Below are 6,146 nucleotides of genomic sequence, written 5' to 3'. Positions count from 1 at the left end.
CACTTGACATGTCAGTCCACTGATTCAGTTCATACATAGGGGCTGATGCTTAGTTGATTGGATGTAATTTTTTCACCCAGTAACAAATGATGTCAGCTCACCTAATGTATGTTAAAACCTAAACAGGGGTGTATGAATGTTCCTGCTTTGGGGAAAAAAACGTTTTTTTTTGCCATTTTAAAACCACATTTGATTAAAGCAAATAATGCTTTAATAGAATAACAGAATAAAGTGGTGGCAATAGTAGCCTACATGGTACAAACAAGGTGTAGTTTAGTATGGAAATACAGTATATGATACTATGTAAATATACAGTATTATACTAATCGATCTCGTATCTCCATATTTCATCTTTTCAAGTAAAAAATGGTGTCAGATCCTGTGTCTAGGTGAGACATGACCTTTGGCACGATCTAATGTCTCAATAGAAGAGCAGGGAGACCAAATACATCCACCCCAATTGTATAGGTTACATTGTATTGTATACATCACCATGCAGAAACAAAGACGGCCTTTATATAAAGTCATAATATAAATGTATTGGATTAACATATACTCTAACTCTATACAGATTGGACAAAATTACATTGTATTCAATAAAAAGGTTACATAGTGCTGCTTTAAGTAATTCTTCCCTTTCCCTGAAAATAATAAATTGTAGAAATTCCATCTAACCGCCAAACGTGCCCCCACTGCAAAGAAAGCCTCAATGGCATGTGGCATCAGGACATACCTAACGGTAGGTAATATATAATAAGCCTTTAGCCTACTGTCCTGATTAACAGGCAATCCCCATTGTCATATATTATGGCCAGAGTCATTAAGTTCAAGTTCAAATGAACTTCTTTGGCATTAAATAACTCAGTCTTTGTCGACAAGAGCAATACAGTGACGAGAATTCTGTTTTGTTGCACCAGGCATTCTCATAGTGTGCGTTTTCAAAACATTTCTCAACTGATGGATTATTACTATTATAGCTAAAAGTGGATATTGAGTCTGTCTGATTAGTATTCAATTGTGGTCAGTCAATCAGGTGCTTAAATGACAAATTTTGTTTTTTTCAACCAAGGTTAATGTTTTAAGTTGTTTTAAGTAAAAGATTAGTGTTAATTTTTTTCATTTGCTGCTTCGTTTTTTTTACAGGGGGGCGGGGGCATTCGGGGCTAAATATGTTTTTTTTACAAAATGTTATAGCGATTTTTCTTTTATTATTATTTACTATAGTCCCCCCACAAAATTACATCTGGCCACAAGAGATCACAGGATCTACTGAATGTGAAGGGAAGTACCTTAGGGGAGCTGCCATACTGTGTTGTAGGCTCAATATGTCAGTTTGTCACCTCCCCCTTCACATTCAATAGATCCTGTGATCTTTTGTGGCCAGATTTTCTGGGGTCTCTAGTAGGACTATAGTATATAATAAAAAAATAAATCGCGATACAATTTTGTAAAAGAAATACATATTTTGCCCCATGTTCGAATGCCCTCGCCCCCCTGTAAAGAATAGCTAAAATCGCTTAAACGAAAGAAAAAAATGAATACTCACCTTTTACTTTCTCTAATAACAACCTAAAACACGATACTTGGTTGAAATAAATTCAAGTTGTCCTTTAAAGGACCACTTCACCACTTTTCAACCTATCTTCATATAATAGGTCCTCACTTGAAAAAAAAAAAAATTACTCGGTCTGTGTCTCACAGGAGGGATTTGGGCAGTTCAGAAACCGTCCTCCAGCGACATCATCGATGGGGAATACAAGCTAATAGAAACAGCAGGAAAATGGAAGCCATCGTTCTCACGATAATGAAAATCTAAACATTTTTGTAAAAACATCTTGTTTAAAAATAATCTGCCTAATGATGTCACTGGAGGACGGTTTCTAAACTGTCCACAGACCTCCTATGAGATACAGAGTAGAAAATAATCGTGCCATTTTATCATGATTATTAGTGAGGACCATAGACTGTAAAAAATATGGACAAAGCGTTCCGCGGGTCTAACATGAATGTAAAATGAAGCCTGTAAGTCCTTGCAATGGAAGTCGCCATCTTTCAAGATCCGTTTTGGCCCAGCTCAGGCCAGCTGGCCCATTGGCTGGCCCAGACAACGAGGCGGGACTTCCCCCCTTCTTCTTCGTTGGTTTTTATTTTGACTCGAGTGGGTGGGGGTGCGTTCATAGACTGTAACGGTAGCCACGCCCCTCAGAACATGCGCAACTTTATGGTCATTTTTTTTATAAATGGGACCATAATTTTCCAAAAAGAATATTATGACATTAGAAATGAGACTTTAAACTAGTGACTGGAAGCAAAAAGTATTCATGACCATGTTTATTAAGGTAATACAGTCTAGGTGAAGTTGGGCCCAAATACATGGACTTCTATGGGGCTATGGGTTTTTTTGAGCCCAATGATAGCGCCACAACAGGCCATTATATGAACTTTAATTTCCTTAGTGGCTTCACAAAATATCCGTCTGACTGCCCCCCTGGTGAGGACCTATTATATGAAGATAGGTTGAAAAGTGGTGAAGTGGTCCTTTAAGATGATCCATATTTTGTTTATGAATTCAAGAAAATGGTTGCATCTCTCTACTAGCATTGCAATAATGACAGCTTATGGCATAATGTCTGCAGCTACTGGCCAGATAATGGACATTGACATTTTCCTGGATTCTACCACCCTACCTTTTAATATGATTAACTCAACAGCATATATTAGTGTTAACTCAACAGCATATTTTATGCGTTACGTTCATTTTCATTTAGACACCCAAGTTTATTTTTCATAGAAGTCTATAAAGAAAGTATCACAGCTAAGAGAACCCATTTGTATCTTTATTGCACCTCTTATAGTGCTCTCATCCTTGCTCTCTCTCACTTACACATTGTGGGAAGCTGTTGGCTAAGGAGAGGCACATCAAATGCCTACAGAATTTCAGGCAAAAAGTTGTACAGTGGGCAAAGAAGACCAAAGAGGCTGGCAATGGGCCAAAGGTTGTGGACCGTAGTATGTTAATGGTAATACATAGTTTTGTCTTTCTATTTTTATATTATTATATTGTAGTATTTTTGTACTATTATATTTATTTCGTAGTTATAGACTACAAATGTTTTTGTCTTGTTTAGGGACTGGGTTTATTGACTAAGTCAGAAAGTAAATGCAACCTACATTTCATACTGCTGTGATGAAAACACACACACACGCACGCACGCACACACGCAACACACACACACACACACACACACACACACACACACACACACACACACACACACACACACACACACACACACACACACACACACACACACACACACACACACACACTGTTGTTTCCATGCCTGCCTTAGTTTTTTTTAAGTAAAATTATTCTGCTGAGAACCGCACACGACAACCACTGCTCGTTTTATGGCAACCCATCTGCTATACACTGCAGAGTGAGATTGATGGCGCTGAGTCTGACCCTGAATGAGTGGTTGCCACACAGAGCTCTATGTTAGTGACAGTGTCCAACATGCAGTACACACTAATAAACCTTGGTCCGTCTGGTCAGAGACAAACAAGAAAACGCACCCATAAATTCTTACTCTGGATCGGGGCTGGGGAATCGGAAGTGGAACTTGTTTTTTTAAAAATAAGAAAATTAAACGTTGGTAGTTGATGAATACTGTATGGAACCTGGCAGTGTTTGTGTCAAATTGCTGCCACTGGAATTATCTTACCAGTTAAGCTCTAATAATGGCATAGAGATCTTGCAAAATCATTCAGAGATTTCAGACACACTGGAACGTCTTGTACTCTACAGTCTAGATGACCTTTTTGCCCCCAGTGACCAGACTGGTTAACACTGACTACAGACAATGTATTCTCCCATAAATAATGCTTTAAGCACCACAGGCTCCATTGACACTCAAACGGAAGTATACTTTATGGTCTCCAAGCACCACTGACCAAGTTTAAAGCATAGCGTAATTCTGGGTGTTGACCTGATTAGTGGGCCACTGAATGTGTCTTGGTGGACAGGCAGCCAGGGACTGTTAACTGCAGCAAGGTGCTAAGGAGAAAGGTTAATGACCTAAACATCACACTGCCAGGTCGCCTTTCAAGTTGGGCTTCATTTCTCTATAAAGACGTATAAAGGTGTCTTGTAAAAAAACAAAGCAACGTTTAAGTAAGTCTAATTCTGAGAGTCCTCTCTTCTTCACAGGCTCAAATAAACCCCCAAGTTGTCGGCACGAAGGAATTTGAGCATTTCATTCGAGAGTTCCGTCTTCGGTATGATAAACACTGTAAACTTGATATAACCACCCCGTGGGTTTCTAATACGTGTCTGGTACAGTAGTCACAGGAAATGAGGTAATGAGGGCCTCTCCGTGAGGGCACACAGCGTGTACAGCAATGCACTGACCCATGGAATGCAATGGAAACCCACATAGGGCCACTGAACTTAAAAGGTGAATTGGATCAGGGCCCCTACTCAGTCACTTGGCCCAAGTCCTCCTGATGAGGGCTTAGTGGTAGCAGTGAAAGCAACCTAATGAGTGATAAGTAATCAACACTATTACCAGGCTGCACCAAAGCAGCCGAGAGCCAGCCTACTGAGCCCAGCATGCGCTAAAGCCATTTTACAACATGCAGTGAAAGCTACAGTAAACTATAGCTGTGTGCCAGGCTAATTCAAGCATCAGTGGTTACTGATCTGCATTGAAGGCAGGGAGAAATACTGGTTGAATGTAATGACTTTTGTATAAATCTTTGGCTATTTCCAAGCCAAAGAAAATGTTTTGATTAATGAGCTGCAGTGTATTTTTTAACTTGAGTCTGTAGCCACCATCTGTGGTTCTACCTAAACGGATGACTTCACTGGCTTATTTTGGCAAAAGTCCACCCCAGAACTTACTCCCGACAATCAGTGTTGGGTGCCAATACAAAGGATAATTCAAGAGCCAAAGGAATAAGGTCATAGTGAAGTAAGACACTTTGACTATATAACCATGTTACTGTAGCAGACATGTTTTGTTCCAATTGTTTTAATGGAATGACCAAGCTGCTTCAGCTTTGAAATATCAGTAATGATCCAGAGATAACTGTATTTGAAAGGTTGCAGACACTTTGGTGATGGAATTCTAATCACAGACAGATAGATAGATATTCCATTAAAATAAAAAAGACCCCCCCCCAACCCACTAACGAACACCGGCGGCAAAGCATTAAGTCAAGACTTTTGGGATTTGCACCGACTAACACTAAAACCCTGTTCACCAATTAACAGTCTCAAGAATTCCTATACAGCTTATGGTCAGCCCATATGATCAATACATGTATGTTGTTTATCTTTATTTAACCTGTTAATGTGGCTAGAACTCAATATGGGATTAATTCTAGTAGGGAAATGAATAGCGAAACATTTTCACTTTTCCTGGAATCCAAACTGTATTGGTCTCTGTGGTGAATATATAGTTTATTTTCTTGATTCAGACATTACCTGCCCTACATTATTTCCAGACTTCTTGTACAAATGTACCACAGTTCAAAAGTTCAAAACAGGGCAGGATCTATTGTTTAGACACACTAAGCAACTTATGGACTTATAGAACTGTAATCCTTTGTGTGTAATTGATGTAATGAATAAAGTAAAAAAAGAGAGGGTCTAATCTTTTGATCCCTGGAATACTACAAGCTCCTTGAAATACTGCAGTACTTAATTTCTTCCCCTTGATGTTGAGTCGCTGCCGTAAATCTGCAGTTCTTTAAAATTCTTTATCAGCCTGTCAGTGTGGAATCAAATGAAAGTAAACCCAGCACATGAGCATAAGTGCAGGGAGCGTCTGTGATGTATCACACTGCGTGCTTTGAGATGAGATCTCCCGTCAAGTGGTGGGTGGGCCAGTGAACGTACCCGGCTCTCTGGCATGTTAGAGAGATTGGGTTTCATAAGAAGATTGGTCGCTTAATTCATCTGTTTATCTCAATGTAAAGCTGTGAGCAAAAAAGGACGAGTGAGACGTATGGGCTCACCCCCTCCCTCTTTTCCTCCTACATATTCCTCCTCTACTCCTCACCAGACTTTTTGGCCTGATGCATGATCACAACGACCTCTCACATGCCATCAGCTAAATCTAACACTTTATCTAAGATTCACC

The sequence above is a fragment of the Protomyctophum bolini genome (assembly GCF_963924005.1).
Source record: "Protomyctophum bolini genome assembly, chromosome: 17".
In the NCBI taxonomy this organism is placed as follows: domain Eukaryota; kingdom Metazoa; phylum Chordata; class Actinopteri; order Myctophiformes; family Myctophidae; genus Protomyctophum; species Protomyctophum bolini.
This window is presented reverse-complemented; position numbering follows the sequence as displayed.